At 49.2% G+C, this 16,794-nt stretch overlaps 1 pseudogene across 1 annotated transcript; it reads right to left on the bottom strand.

The window, feature by feature from the left end:
* Window positions 1–10,415: 10,415 nt before the first annotated feature.
* On the bottom strand, window positions 10,416–16,766 carry LOC149361027 (uncharacterized; annotated as a pseudogene). The gene is made up of 5 exons (XR_016288895.1): window positions 15,584–16,766; window positions 15,217–15,302; window positions 14,477–14,594; window positions 14,009–14,183; window positions 10,416–12,116 (listed from the first exon to the last, which is right to left on the bottom strand). The product of XR_016288895.1 is annotated as an uncharacterized LOC149361027 (transcript).
* Between the last annotated feature and the right edge of the window lie 28 nt (window positions 16,767–16,794).

Below are 16,794 nucleotides of genomic sequence, written 5' to 3'. Positions count from 1 at the left end.
TTTGTACCGCGAGGGAACACTACCAACGCCCGTCATCAGCTGACCGCCAATGGCAACGAGGTACATGTGCAACGCTGTGAAGGCTACGGAAGTAGTCCGCAAACAAAAATAGAGGTGTGTCACTCCGCGCTGTTCTGTGGCCGTGGGGAACGCTACGATCAAATGTGTCGACGGAGAGGAGAGCCCTTGACAAGCCGCCCCCGCTGCCAGGCCTGGCACCAGCACCGGATGGCTCCGGTGTCAATGATGTCGTCTAGCCAAGCGCTAGACGTGAAGGGTAAGCACCATATCCCCGGCCTCTTTCTTCTGCATTAAAATGGCTCATGCGTTCCCCATGAAAGTCGGTACACTTAATGTCAGGGGACTGGCAAGTAAGAAGAAGCAGAGCCAGGTGTACCGCCTTTTAACTGAGCACGACATTGACGTCCTGGCAGTGCAGGAAACGAAAATTGACGGGGAAGAGGAGACCGGGAGCATGGTGAGACGTTTCACGTCTAGGTTTTTTGCAGTTGTCGCCCACGCTGTAGGAACGTCTGCGGGTTGTGTCATCTTTGTAAAGAATGTACCGGGACTTGAGGTTCAGGCATATACGGCGTGTCCTTCGGGTCGATTTGTTTTGGTTGACCTCCTGTACGACAAAACATATTGGCGCATCATTTGTGTGTACGCCCCAAATGCGGTGGATGAGAGGACAGCGTTTTTTCAAAGCGTACAAAAGCACTTCAGTTGCGAGAAATGCCTGATCGTAATGGGTGACTTCAATTGCGTCCTGAGGGGCTGTGACAAAACCAGTGCAAGGGCATTTAGGGACAGAAGCACTGAAGTACTCTCAGAAATTATAGACACGTGCAACCTCGATGATGTGGCCGAATGTTTAGAAGGCGAGCGTTGTGTGAGACTCACTCATTTTCAACGGTCAAGCCATGCACGGCTAGATCGCATTTATGTGTCACCGAACGTTATTTCAAAATGCAATAGCTACAATGTAGTACCGGTATCATTTTCGGATCATTGTTTAGTGAAGTGTGGGATAGGGACAAAGAAACGAGGAAATCAGTTTTCTTGGGAAATGTGGAAATTAAATAATAAGATCATTACAGACGACATCTTTAGCAGGAAAGTAAACGAAGAAATCAGTAAATTAAAGCCGAGCGGGGAACTGAAAGTATGGCAGTAGTGGGAACTTTGCAAACAACAAATAAAAATAGCAGCAATCGAAAGGTCAAGCTGCATACGACAAGAGGAGAAGCGTGAGGAGGACAATTTAAGATCTTTACTAGCTAGACTTCTCGAAAGAGAAAGCGAAGAGCCTGGCAAATGGATGGATGACATTAGGAAAATAAAAAATAAGATTGAACTCTTTGAAGAAGAACGCTATCGTGGCGCACTGGTGCGGGCTAGGGCGCAAGATATAGCTGATGGGGAGACACCTTCAAAACGAGCGCTAGGAATGGAAAAAACGCATGCTCAACGAAACCACATTGAACAGATTGAATGGGGCGGGGCGTTATCTGGAGAAAGCGGGCATATCCAGCAGGCATTTCTTGAATATTATCAGGCGCTGTTTGCAAAGCAAGAAGTGGATGTGAGCGCATTCAAGGAAAAGTTTCTTGGCGCTTTGCCGCAATTAGATGACGAACAGAAAGAAAGGCTGCAGCTGTCGATAACTGCGTCGGAGGTCGAGCAAGCGATAGAAAATTTGAACCTGGGAAAATCTCCTGGACCTGATGGGTTAAGCGCCGCTTTTTACAAAGCATATAAACGCGAAATAGTGCCAGTACTGACAGCAGTTTTTAACGAAGCCTATAAAGAAAATGAATTGCCCCCGTCTTATGGTAAATCCCATACAGTGCTAATCCCTAAATCCGATGACGCAGAAAAGTTAAAGCAGGTCACAGCATATCGTCCTATCGCCCTCACAAACGTGGATTATAAAGTTTTCATGAAGATTTTAGCCTGTAGACTACAGTCAGTAATTCAGGATATAGTCGGTCCCCACCAGACGTGTGGGATCAAGGGACGCTCTATTGTTTCCAATATTCATAAAGCGAGGTGTGTGCTGGAATGTTGTGATTACACAAATAGCTGTGTAGCCATCCTTCAGCTAGATCTTGAGAAGGCATTCGATTGTGTTTCGCACGATATCCTGTTCTGCATACTCGACCATGTGAATTTAGGGTCCATTATTTGTGAGGGAGTGGCCTTGGCGTACCGGAACTGCACGACAAGATTAATTGTAAATAAGAGTTTGGGGGCCCCCATTAGCCTGCAGCGTTCGGTGCGCCAGGGTTGTCCCCTCAGCCCTCTTCTATTCTGCATTTACATTGAAGCGTTGTGTTTGAATATCATGGAAAGTGAAAAAATTCGAGGATTCCAGCTACAGGCAGCAGAAGTTAAGCTGCTGGCTTATGCGGATGATGTCGCGGTGTTCACAGTGAACCGGGAAGGTATAACCGAGGCCGTGGCATGCGTAAAAGAATTCACCAAGATCACCGGTAGTAAAGTGAATTGGTCAAAGTCCCTGGGGCTTTGGCACGGAGAATGGCCAACGAAGCCCGGCAATTTTGCAAACGTGTCCTGGGTGACGACCCCAGTAAAGTACTTAGGCGTTCCACTGGATGGTTATCGCGATAGCGATTCGTACTGGAAAGCACAGACGCAAGCCACGCGTGAAAAGGTGGAAAGGTGGAAAGGGCGACACCTTTCAATTTTCGCAAGGGCCACAGTGTGCAATCTGTTTTTTATGTCTAGGCTGTGGTACGTGATGCAAGTGTTGCATTGTGCAAGGATGCACGTACAGAGACTGCACCGGATCTTTGCCGTTTTTGTGTGGGCTGCGGACTGGGAACGCTGTAGCCGGACCAATTTGTTTAGGCGGGTGAAGAATGGCGGCCTGAGTCTGGGTCACTTATTTCTGCGGCAGATTGTAAGCAGATTTTGTTTTGTGCGCGATGTAAGCGATCCGTTTTTGCGCACTGTGTGTCAATTAAGGCTCGGAAATGCACTGCCGGACTTTGTTGTCACAACCGAAAGGTTCTCGGGACGTATTTTTGGTTACTTTAGAGAGGTTGTCGTGAGTGTTCGATTCCTGTCTGTTCGATTTTCGTATGAATATTTATCTTCTGTTAGCAGGAAGAAGTTGTATAAAGATTTGTGCGATGTAGTTCTTCCACAACCTATGTACAGGGCCTTATACAATGGAGGCCAGGGACGCGACGTACTTAAGCGTGTGAAGGCGATGCAGGTGCCGCCAAGTGCAAAAACTTTTTTCTTTAAATTACATACCGGAACACTACCAGTAAAGGAATTCTTGGAAAGGAAGCAGTTATTTCTACCTTGGGGATCACATTGTTTAATTTGTAAACAACCAGAAACAATAGACCACGTTTTTTTGCACTGTTGGGAGGGGGTATACTTTTGGGACATTTTGCAACGGACTTTAAAAAAGGAATTTCCGCTCGACGCTCATGGTATTCGGTACTTGCCTGTGGAGAGTGAGGATGGGACACCATTCGACCTCATTATGCTAATGGGCCTCCATTGTATTTGGCGCTCCAGAATGGCAGGATATCATTGCGATCCTGATGCAAGGCCTGCACGGATCTATTTTCGGGAGTGCATGCATAAGTATATTGAAGTTCAGAAACTTGCTCCTGAAGCTCCCGAGTGGCTCGAAAGAGTCGAGCCTTTGGTGACGCTTAAGGAGTTTTAATATGATGTGTTGTTAATTATTGCTCATTGCGCTCTGTAAGTGTATTTGTGTACTGTGGTTCTTGCCGAAGTCAGGCAATAAATAAAAAAAAAAAAAAAAAAAAGTTCTGTGGCCGTGTGGTCTAACGCGTCGCTCCGGAGAGTCGACAGGCAATGGTAGCGCGTGGGTTCAAATCCTGCATGGTGAAACTTTTTTATCTCACATTTTTTTTCATCGCAAGTTGAATTTCGCGTGACTTGTTCAGAATCGCTTTGTATAGAATCGCTTGAATATTATGCCATGTTCTGAAATGAACTGCATGCATGTGTTCATTTCATGCATACCGCGTTAATGTGAGCTGTGCGAAATTCGTTTTCAATAAGCTCGCACCGGCTTTCGGTCAGCAGTGGCGGTTATCTTCCCGATTCTGCAGCATTGTGCCTATACTTTTTAGATGCAAGTGAGAGGTTTGTGCGAAAGATGATATTCATTCGTCGGATTTAATTAATTAGCACAGTGGTGAGTGCTCTGCAGTGGCCCGATTAACAAGTGGCCATCTGCAACTTTCGATTTCGCCGTTGCCGAGGAGCCCACTTTTTTTTGTGCGCCTCTCTTAAGGTACCTGGCATGTTATGAATTGTTCTGTGGAACTGGTTAGCGGCTGATCCAGTCTTCGCCAAAAGATTCTGGGACCGACTTCGGCACTGTGCTGTAGAGTAGCCCAAAGGACTTGGCGAGAACAATTATTTTTTACTGATTGCAATGTTCAATGCATAATGTGCCTTCCTCGTGAAATAGTTGGCCTTCACGATGTCAGGGCTGGACTTCGAAGCGGCCTTTACGCCAATGTAGGTCCCGTGGACGCATCCCACGACGTCTGTGATGCCGCCGCGCAGAAGGAAACGCTCCTCAACATACGCACGCTCGGCCGCAGTCGTGGGCAAAGCGAGCCACCGCTTCTGCACAGCCGCGTCGATAAGCGCGTCGGAGACGTCCCTCACACAGCGGCTCACAGTGCTTTGGTGGCGTCCAATAAAGCGGTCTGCGCCGACGCTCCCCTGGAAGCTGCCAGTCGCGAAGAACCGGAGGGCGCAGAGGACTTGCTCTTCGACCGAAAGCGAATGAAGCCCGGTACGCACTCTCCGAAGGCGTGGGTCGTCGCCTAACTCTTTACACAACCATCGTACCGATGTTTTGGAGAGGCGAAAATGTCGCTGGAATTCGTCGTCGGCCAAGGCAGTAAACGGGTCCAGCCGGCCGTGCTGATATTTGCCGTCAGAGGAAGCGATTTCCCAGGCTGCTGCTGCTGCCACCATGACAGTCCCGAGATGAATTCGGGGCACTTCACCGTTCACGAGTTTAGCTCCGAGTTCACCTGTCAATCAAAACCATTTGTCACGCCCCCTGCGTGCCGTACATAGATTATAGGCGTACGCGCTATGGGTGGGACACTCCCAACATCCCTGCCGGCTACAGGTATGCTGCGCGGCTGTGCTGATTGCTCACAGACATCGACGATGTTTACCATGGAAATATAACAGGCAAAACGGACGTCATCGCTGATAAATCTAAGCACCTCTGCGAAGGACACACAACGTGGCGAAAGCCGCCGATTCCTTCGCTTGCATACCAAGATTGCACAACACTATAGCCTGTTGCAACCACGTAAGGCAAGGAACAACGCTGAAGGCGCGTCACACCTGCTTGCAAGGCGTCAAACACGGAGCACGACGACGAACCGGTGCTTGGAGCACGTCCTACTCCAACAACATCGCATCACAGGTGTTTGACTTGGCCGTCCTTTCATCGGTGATAAAGCTCAGCATCAATGTGTCAAACACATCTGGGATCGACAAACGATCGCTGCTCCAGACCCAGTGCAATAAAGTGTTTGTAATTTCCAGCACGCAAGCACTGCGTACTTCACAACCGTAACACCTTTCTCTGTTTTAAGTCCGATTCCATTATTACAAACAGGATCCGTCACCTGCCCGAATGATATTAATGCGATGTCCCTGCGGTGTACAACGGCGATCGACGTTAGTGACCAAACCAGTCCGCAAAACCTTGAAGCGCGCGACGTTAACAAATACTACGCAGATACGCGTCACCCCCTTCACAGCTTTCAGTCAGCGTCTGATGACATAGGATGAGTTGTGTCGCTTGGTAGCACGCTCTTCGCATCCGCGGTGCACTAAAGAGGTGTCACACACAACAGGCATAAGTAATGAATCATTGAATACAGCCAAACAGCAATTTTTTTTCTCACACCGCATCACAGCCGCTCACACGGCCAATTTCTACCGCTGAGATCATGGAGGAAGGAAAACTAAAGAGAGGCCCTTCGTATTCCTAATCCATTAACGAGAATGTGGCGGAAGTGACGTCAAAATTTAGGCTTAAAAAGTCGGGCCACTAGCAACGTTGTCGTTGTTGCTAAGAAAACTCGGGCCACTAGCAACGGCGTACGGCGTCGTTAGCGTCGTTGTTTCTAGGGGCTCGAGTGTTTCTCGGTGGCGGTGGACGGGCTTTCGGCACGGTGTGTTCGGCCTTGCGTGTTAAAGTCTGCATGCCTGGCGTCGTGACGTTACGCACGCATCTAGTATTGCTTTTAAATGCGGCAAATAACCGCTCATTTCATATTTTGTTCGTCAAACTTGGTGTCGTACGCGGAGCGATCGATGCGTTGAAATGAATCTCGCGAAAAGGTGGCACTCCGGAACCGCGCTTCGACACGCGAAGAAGCGTTGATTGTTTTGATCAGCGAACTTTCGCACCTCACCAAACAGCACAGAAACATGAAGCCGCTCTCGGCGATGCTGAGCTGCGTTTCGAAGGCCACACGGCGGGTGTACGGTAGCCCGAGGAGGATGGTGAACTGAGCTATAAGCGGCGCGCAATGTCGTCTTTCTTCGCCTGGCGTCGGAAAAGGTTCACCGCACCTGTGCACCGCTCTGTGTCTAGGTGCGTGTTTGCGGGGAGGGAGGTGTAGGAGTGTAGCGGCGACGGCGCGGTTTTTTTGATACCTTTCTTTTACGAAGTGCTGCGAGCCGCGCGCGAAACCCGCCCCGTAGCTCGGTGGAGAAGGAAGATAGTGAGGAAAGCCGAGCCAACTTCCGGTTGCGGGGCGGCTTCACAAAATGTGACGTCAGGGCCTCTCCTTAGTTCTTTCCTTCCTTCATGGCTGAGATTCGCCAAGAGCGTACTAAAAGCAATGGTTGGCCATAGCGGGTTGCGGCAGCGGCCGTAGCAGCGGAGGGCTCCACCTGAGGTCACTGCAGAGAGCAGCAGTGACGCGGGGGTGCAGTGAAGTTCAGTTTTTTGCTTTTGTTTATTATGCAAGCCAGAAGATGCATGACTGTTATATTTTGATATACGACACAATAAAATATATTATCGCAATGGCCGAAAGATGACAGATTCAGCGTGTAGCAGTTGCCCAGTCTTTCCAGTCGAAGGCAGCGCTACCGGCGGCGTGTCAGCGCAGGATCTCTCTCGTTTTCGACACGGTGGGCTGCCGCGCTGGTTCGTATGCAAGCCACGCTGCAAGCAATGGCCTCACTATCGCCTCTAGCGGCAGAAAGTGTCAAATCTTTGGTAATTTCCTAAAGCTATGCTTTTCAACAACGCTTCATTGGATTCAGTTTTAAAATACATTTGGAAATGAACAAAATGTTCATAATATTATCTGTTGCCTTTTAACGTATTCGAGAGAAGAGAAAGGGTTGATACCAGAGTGCACCTAGTGCGCACTGTTCGTCTTTGGAAATGGAGAGACAGATAGAGCTTGAAAGAGAAGACACGCCTTTGACGCGCCCGAAAAGGCGTGTGAAACAGCTAGCGGCGAGTGTGCAGATGGATAGCAGAGAAGTCACGATTTCGCGATTGCTGCTATGGCGCTGATAACTTCAGGTAGCGCTGCGGCCTGGTATTGTGTAGTGTATTGTGTTTGAAGTGTGAAACAGGCGCGCAGGGTGCGCTTGTATCGCCTTTACGTGGCTTTATCTCTACATTTTATTGTGCGCTGCCTGCGCACGTTCCGCGCTATCTTCGTTCACTGACTGCCGTCATCGCAAACTCGGATGAAACTCGGGCGAGCGCCAAACTCGGGCCTTCCGGCATAGCGCCCCAGGGCGTGTTCAGAAAAGAACGGTAATCGAGGTCCCATGACCATTTTTTGTTTTCAATGAAATTTTTACATATGATGGGAAAATGTGTCCACACAAAGGAATGAACCTTAGTTTTGCAAGAAGCTTCGCAGTTTTCCCGGAAAAAAATCGCACGTCACAAGAGGTGGAGAATGTCGTTTTTGGCGCTTCGCAAAGTTGCAAGTTTGAAGCCTCATTCCATGAACAAAAAATTTTTCCCGCGCATCAGCATTTTTTAAGAATTTCTTTACAACTTGTACAATCCGAGAAAATAAATGTTTTCTTGCTCTTTAAACCTTCGGAGTGAAAAAATTGCAAACTTCGCTTCTGGAGCTATGCGGTGCAAAAAGGGCACTTTTCAGGGCAGCCTTAGGGCAAGATGCCTAAAGATCATCCCACTGAATACTTTTCTCAGTATTTTTCAGCTGTTTTTACTCACCTCAGGCAAGTTCTGTTGCTCTAGACTTGACAGATAGTTTTCAGTACGGTCTCAAAATTGGCCGAAGGTCAAAAACGCCAAAAAAGTGACAACTTTGACGTGGGTTTAAAAAAAAAACATCATCATCGAATTTTGTTAAAATTTGCCTGAATAATCCTCAATACGTGATAACTTTAAGGCAGCAAGGCAGTCTGAGGAAGATCGAAAGAAGAACTGAAGCGCTGGAGGAGGGCGACGAGTTAATCACGTAGCGTGGGTGGAAGATCAGCGTCAATGGCACGGTGGAAGTCGTCGCAGGGCGGTGGATCATGCTTAACATCACAAGAGCTCAGCACATCGACATCGAAGGAAGCGGTGGTATCAAGAATAGGGTAGGGAAGGCAGGAATCAAGTTCTTCAATACGCCCGAGGCATTCACCTCGGAGCACTGCTGACGGGCACGAAGATGGGTTCGAGACGTAAATTGCACTTTGTCCATGGTCGATCGTCAGAACAGCAAAGGGAAGCAGCAGGCAGGGATGGCGGGAAGCGGTTTCGGAAGGCGTGAAGGAAACAGTTGAATGAGTGACGCCGGCACAGGAGAGGGGTACGAGGGCAGCAGAAAACGGAGGAATGTCGGTATCAGTCGCGACGACAAGTTTGGCAGACTGCGTAGGTGCGTCGCAAAAGGGAGCGTCACACAGCGGAGAAAAGGCAATTTCCGCTCGAGCGCAGTCAATAACGGCACGATGAGTCGAAAGGAAGTCACATCCTAGGATGATGTCGTGTGAGCGGCGAGACAGCACAATAAACTCGATGGTGTACAAAACATCTTGAATGAGGACACGAGCCGTACATGCGGCTGAGGGATGAATGCGCTGTGATGAGGCGGTGCTAAGCGAAAAGTCAGTAAGTGGGGAGTCGGCGGCAGAGACCTTCACTTATAACAGATACTGCAGCGCCAGTGTCGACGAGGGCGAGCACCTTGGCACCTTCCACGAACACTACGATTACATTAGCGGGACGACACGGAGGACTTGAGGAGTTCGAAACAAGCGCAGTTCTTGCCCCCGGAACTGCGGCTGTTTCCCTCAAGTGCGGAGCTAGAACGTCGCAGCATCGGAGAAGGGGAACGGCGTCGAGGGGAAGGCGATCGGCGAGTGGTGTAAATTTGGCGATCAGGGCAAACAAAGGGGGGACTAGGTGGCCTTCTCGGCGAGGATAGTTCGGCATCGTACGGGTAGGAGCGCAGATCAGGTCGAGAAGGCGGAAGGCGCTGGCGGCAAAGCCGCGCGACATGGCCGGGGAGACCACAGGCGTAACAGATGGGTCGGTTGTCCGCAGTACGCCAGGGATTCGTAGGATGTGGGCGAACTCTTGAGAACGGAGCTTGAGACGGGGGGGTCAGACGGCGGCGGAGGACGGAAAGAAGGGGCGGCCTGGTAGGAATCGGGTGCCGGCGTATGTCGTGGCCTGGCCACCGCTTGGGCGTACGTCAGGGGTGCTGTCACAGGCGGGAGCACAGGGCTGGACGGTAGCAGATCAGCGACTTGGTCTTGTACGTCAGGGCGAATGGTAGGAGCCAAAGACGGGGTCGAGTCAGGAACTTGGCAGGCGGGGTCTTGAAAATGTGATACGAGGGACAGCTGGTGAGCGACCTTTTCACGAACGAAGGCTTTGATTTGGTTGAGAAGAGGGGAGTCTTCAGGAGTAGTACCCCCCAGGGCCAGTGAAGAGAGGGCCTCGTCGCAGACACCGGCACGTCGTGTAGAAGCGTGCTGCTTGCGGAGCTCGTCGTAGCTCTGGCAAAGCTTAATAACCTCACTGACGGTGGTGGGGTTTTTCGCGAGGAGCATCTGAAATGCGTCGTCAGCGATGCCTTTGAGGATGTGGTGGATCTTGTCCGCTTCTGGCATGGCGGCGTTGACACGTTTGCAGAGGTCAACGATGTCCTCAATGTAACTTGTGAAGGTCTCGTCGGTGTGTTGAGCGCTGTCCCGTAAGCGCTTTTCGGCACGGAGCTTGCGCACCGCAGGGCGGCCGAACACTTCCGCAAAACTCTTCTTAAATACGGGCCAAGTGAGTAGGCCTGCCTCATGGTTTCGAAACCAGAGGTTCGCCACGTTCGTGAGATAAAAGATGACATTTCTCAGCTTGATAGTGTCATCCCACTTGTTATAGCTGCTCACTCGCTCATACGATGACAACCAGTCGTCAACATCTTGGTCGGCAGTGCCACTGAAGAGGGCAGGGTCATGCTGTCGGATGGCGCCAGAACAAATGACGGTGGTTGAACTGGCCGCCGGTGTTGGGGCAGTCTCATCTGGCATGGTTGACATAGGCGGCAGCGTACGGCTCCGGAGTTCCAGGTTGGTAGGGGACGTACCCAGCACCTGTACCAATTGTAGGGGTGCGTTTATTAGGCGTCCTCAAGAGACCGAACCACCGTGCAGGATCTGGCAGCGTAGACGGGCGTAGCCAGCACCAAGAGAGCGGGGCAACTTCGTCGTCGTCAGGCGCAGCGTAGTGTGGGCGCATGGCGGTAGCGGAACCTGTCACAGTTGCCACACGACACTGGTTGCAGCAGCCACATTTTGATGGAGGTGAAATTCAAGATACTCGTGTACAGTACAATTTTTTTGCACATTAAAGATCCCTTGGTGGCCGAAATTTATCAAAAGCTCTTCCGCTGCAGCATCCCTCATAGCGTGAGTCACTTCAGGACATAAGGCCCCACAAACCAAACCACCTTTCAGGCAAGGAACATTTGAAGTATGTCATCTACAGTCAAAATGACCCATAGCGGTTGCACAATTCAGCAAAATATGTCACGCCATCCACATTCTAAGACATGCATGGCCGGACAACATGAGTGAGTGGGATTAAGTTTCTTGATGTAGTTTTACGGGCTATCTTCAAGTGTCCAACATTGCCAAAATTTTGCAAGTCATATACATGAGAGGCAATGAACAGCTCGGCACTCCCACTACACCCAGAAACATTCAATATGTGGTCCACTACTGCATAAGTATCTCCAAGCTTCACTGCTGAAGAATCATGCTTCAAAGCAGGCTTGTGTTGCTTGCTGTGTATAATGACTCCATCAACACTCACTCGCCTGTACTCTTCAATTTTTTGCACTTCCCCCACACTTTCCAAAAGAAAGCTTTTCAAGTCTGGCGAAGGTGGATGGGGCCTACCAAGAAGCCTAGCTCCTTCATGCTTGTTGGGTGTCTTCAGGCACATCTCCCTCACTTCTTGTGAAGCCTTGGACCGCAACTGCTGAAAGTTGCTCCTCAAAAGAATGCGAGAAAGGATCTGGCATGGAACTCCGTTCGATGACGATACCAGCTTGAGCAGATGTCCCATGTTGTTCTCAAATTCGTAACAAGACAGTGCCCAGAGTGGGCCATGTAACAGTACACTCTTCGGAAGGTGCAGCAAAGTGTGGACATTTGAGGTCATTTGGGCTTCTCCATAGTGACACTACATCATTACAACAAATTTCGTCATCCTCTCCGTGCTGTTGTTGATGTCTTCTGTCGTGATATGGCTCTTCAGAAGCAGATACACTGAAGACACCAGCAGTGCGAAGTGCTCAAGCAGCTCATCGGGCAAGATATCTTTCAGGCATGGAAGACAGTAATATAGGAGCCACGACTCCCATTCTGCTGCCTTCCAGTACTTGCGAAGCTTGATTGACCTCGGAGTTAGATTAAAAGAAAAGTGTGGCATTTGACTTTGAAGCCGGTGATCTACTGCTGCCATTTTCCAGGGGGCTCCAATGTAGTATGCTTCCGCTGTGTCCGAAAACCATGCATCGGTGATCTGGCGGGCGACACCCAGTAGTATAGTAGAACTTCGGTCCGAGAAGTTTCGAACGCCTAACAAGGGAACACCTCAAGGGTCGGTCATTTCACCCACGCTATTCAACGTGGCCATGATCGGATTGGCAAAGCAACTAAAAGAAATTGACGACATCCACCATGCCATTTATGCCGACGACATCACAATATGGACTAACACTGGCTCACTCAGCGAGAAAGAGGATAGGCTACAAGAAGCGGCCACCTGCGTTGAAAACTATGTCAAAGCAAGAGGGCTAGCATGCTCGACCGAAAAATCTGAGCTCTTACGAGTTTGGAGAGGAAAACAGAACCGAACAGTCCCTACCAGTACAGAACTTCGACTACAAGTTTACCTCGAAGGAGAACCAATACCAGAGAAGACACTCATACGGGTACTAGGGATGTGGATACAGTCAAATCAACGCTGTACTCACACCCTTGCGCTATTAAAGGCATCTACACTCCAAGTGGCCCGCATGATTACGCGCATCTCACACAGACGTCATGGCATGCGAGAAGAAGACACACTCAAGCTGGTCAGGAGCCTAGTGGTCAGCCGGGCGACATACAGTCTCCCGTACTACAATCATATCAAAAGTGAAATACAACAGGCGGACGCGATTTTACGCAAAGCGTATAAAACCGCGCTTCGACTACCCCATAACACCTCAACTGAAAAGCTCTTAGCCTTGGGACTGCACAACACTTTCGAGGAATTACGGGAAGCGCAGCATGTTGCCCAAATGCGCAGACTACAGCAGACCCCCACAGGGAGAGTTCTTTTAAAGAAACTGGGCTACACCGAACAAATTCGAGAAATATTGAGAACTAAAACGATCCCCGATGAGTACCGCAGCACGCTCAGGGTGGCACCAATACCAAGAAACATGGACCCGAACCTCCACAAAGACCGAAGAGAGGCAAGGGCCGACCGCTTACAGAAAACACACGCATCCCAGGATACAACAGTGTATGTCGACGCTGCCACATATGCCATGACTAGGGGACAAGGCACCAACAACGCAGTGGCAACTGTAGTCAACTCGGAATTACACGAGATTACCAGCGCCTCCCTGCAAGACTGCACGATAGCTGAGGCTGAAGAAGCGGCCGTCGCTCTAGCGGCAGCGGAGGGCTATCGGACTGGGCGGTCACTGACAATTCTTACTGATTCACAAGCAGCCTGCCGCAACTATCTTTGCGGCAGAGTCGGTCACAGAGCGCTCCGCATACTCCGCTCTGTAGACTGCAAGATGCAACAAACACATGCAAAAGCACACAAGCCGATCAAACATAAGATCATCTGGGTACCGGGGCACACGGGGGTGGCAGGAAACCAAGAGGCAGACAGGATAGCTCGAGGATATACTAACTACCGAGCATCCAACGTCAACGACCTTGAGGAATCCCTGCCAGTACCTCAGGAATACTCGGCCATACTCAACAACTACAAAGGCAACAGGATGCGGTACCCACCACCGCACAAATCTTTAAACAAAGAAGAGGCTGTCACATGGAGACAACTTCAAACGGGGTCATATCCAAATCTAAACACACTAAGTAAAATTCGCCCCACACTTTACGCACACAATTGTCCGTGGTGCCATGAAAAACCTACACTGTATCACATCACATGGGCATGTCAAAAAGTCGACATCGTCCCAGTTATACAAAACCCAAGTGTGGAGCAATGGGAGGGTCTGCTCTCCAGCGACTGCCGCGATGACCAGATCGGTTTGATACGGCGAGCTCAGCTGACGGCAGCATCCAGCGGAGCCCTGGAATAGGGGCAACCGACCGTTGCGGATGGACTCATCTGACCACATAAAAAAACCTTGTGCTAGAGCCGAATAAAGTTATCCTACTACTACTACTACTACTACTACCCAGTAGTACACTGTGCATGTAGTCTGGACGAAAGCTCCAGACGATGTCAAAGCCTGGAACGTTGATTAGCGGTGATGGCCCTTTGACGCCGTTGGTTATCTGTTTGCGCAATACTGCAGTTTTCATGTCATCTAACATAGGAGCCTCGGGCCTGTCATGAACAGCAGCAGTCACAGGGTACCTGACACAGCCTGCACAAGATATGTATATACACGCCTTGGTTAGGATGCACAACGTCATGGCAGTACAACAGTTAATGCATCTTCATGCTCAGTGTAAGTTTATGTGTTTGACTCCAATGCAAGCTTTGGGAAACATTTGTAAACAGGTATAGTGGGGCAACCATGTGCCCCCATGTAGGCAAGAATAACTTTGATCGTTACATTAAAACATATTTCATGTCTTGATCATTAGTTGGTTCTAGATGAAAAACTGCAGCGTACAAAACCCACAATAAGTTTGAAAAAATGTGAACTATACGCACCTTCAATGAACTCTCCAGGGTGAAAGCACCAAGCACAGCCATAATAGCCATTAAACTGCACCATATTTTGCATTATTGCCCTTGCCGGTGCATCTGCAATGACTGTAATGCAGCAGACCTAAAAGAAACAGACATCAGATAATGAGCTTTCCGTCTTACAAATAAAACTCGAAATAAAAACAAAAGTTTAATTGAAAGAACTTCAGCAGTGCCAAAAACTTAACAGTAGCTGGCGGGCCCTACAGTCCTGCCAGATTAGTCATTTCTCCTCCCATCTCGCTCACATTAGCAGATATCCATCTTGTTTTAGATTAATGCCATAACAATAAGACACTTCATATCAGAACGATTTTGCACTGAAATAGATATAACCAGGAAGTTTAGTGGTAGTGGTATGTAGGGTTTAACGCACTGACAACTGACACAACAGTGGCTATGAGAGACGCCATAGTGGAGGGCTCCGAATTAATATTCACCACCTAAGCATCTTCAATATGCACCGACATCCCAGAACGGGCACCTTTTGCATTATGCCTCCATCGAAATAAGACTGCCACAATAGGGTTTACTAATGTAGCGGCTTGGGCACACATGACTTCAAAAATATAGTGTAGCACAACACAAGGAGAAAGAAACAGATGAGATACAAATGTGCCTGCATTTTTTTAAGCATATGGAAAGATTTCACTGCACTGCTCGACGCATTGCTAAAATGTAATTGTCATGTTTAAAGAATATACCTTTGAATGCAGTTCTTGACCTCCTCCATTCCACAATACTCCAGTTCCAGATAGCTCTTTCATCTGTTTAGCAAAAGCTTCAAGTAAATATGTAAATTGGTTTTTGAGGAAAGGAAATGGCGCAGTAACTGTCTCACATATCTCGGCGGACACCTGAACCGCGCCGTAAGGGAAGGGAGGAAGGTGGGAGAGAAAGAAGAAAGAGAGAAAGAGGTGCCGTAGTGGAGGTCTCCGGAATAATTTCGACCACCTGGGGATCTTTAACGTGCACTGACATCGCACAGCACACGGGCGCCTCTTGCGTTTCGCCTCCATCGAAACGCGGCCGCCGCGGTCGGGTTCGAACCCGGGTACTCCGGCTCAAGTACCAGAGTCATATTCGGGTGCTTGGTGTCATACCACAGGAGCGAACACACCACGTTGCTCAAGCGAAGGTGTGGTGGCAACTCGTTGACGGTGAGGTGCACAGGCCAGATAGAATAATTGGACGACTTGAATGTCGGGCTTCCATCAGAACTTACGGTCACTGTCAGGTCATGCACTTCGCAGCCAAGCTTCTTTCTTTGTTGCTTGTAGAAAGCACCACCAGTTATGTCTGATATATTGTTCCTGGGCTGCTCTCTACGGCTCAAAGACTCAAAGAGCTGCTCTTTGAGAGTGCAACCTGCAAGAAGAGACTCAAATTGCTTCCTCAGCGGCAAGCAAACGAAGAAGTCCCCGTCTGCCATTAACTGGGAACCGAAGTACTGCTTTTTAAAGTTTGAACATATCGCAGATACACTGTTGCGCTCTCGTAGACTTCCACGTGCATTTGCCAAGGGGTGCTCACAAGTAGGGCAGTAGAAATGGAACTCCATATCGTCTAGTGAAGCGCCAGAAAATTTTTTGCAGAGATACTTGATCTCTGGAAGAATCGTGCTTCCTAATAGCAAATTTCCAAACTTTAAAATATCTTCTACCACCGTCCATGCCAAGCCATGTTTTATAGCCATGTCCATAATGAGGACGACGACGTCCCCTACTGACATGGAGCTTCCATAACCTATGGGAGTCAAAAATTCTAAAAAGGACGGGCAGCCAGAATAACTGGTGAACGGCCGAGTTTCTGTTGAAGAAAGAGGCTCGTCCTCCTCTTCTGCACCTGCAGGATCACTGTCCTCCGCACTCCTGTGACCATTCGATTCGTCGTTTTCACGTGCGGCCGGTGACGCACAATCTTCATTTGAGATACTCACTAATGGTTCGTCTACACCGCTGCTAGTGTCAAAAGCAACATTTCCATCCAAAATAGAGCTTTGGTGAGGAAGAACTGAAAATGCCAGTGCCCGTTTTCTGATTTCAAACTGTGTTGATCTTGGCACACACTCATCCCTTGCGTTGGGATCGAGATATCGCTTACGAGTCCTGTATTTCGTCGCGCTCATGTTCCAACACGAAAAATAGCACAGAGTGCCAGCAGCTAAAACCAGTGATGAAAATCGGTCCGAGGGGAACCAAATCACGCGCAACCGAACATAAACAGCCACAAAGGAACAAGAGCTCTGTTAGCTCTGTGCTCGGCTCTCCAAGGCTCGGCTC

This window comes from Amblyomma mixtum, chromosome 2 (genome assembly GCF_055824585.1).
Source record: "Amblyomma mixtum isolate Tamu chromosome 2, ASM5582458v1, whole genome shotgun sequence".
NCBI lineage: Eukaryota > Metazoa > Arthropoda > Arachnida > Ixodida > Ixodidae > Amblyomma > Amblyomma mixtum.
Note: the sequence above shows the minus strand (reverse complement) of the source record. Positions and strands in the feature narration are given on the sequence as shown.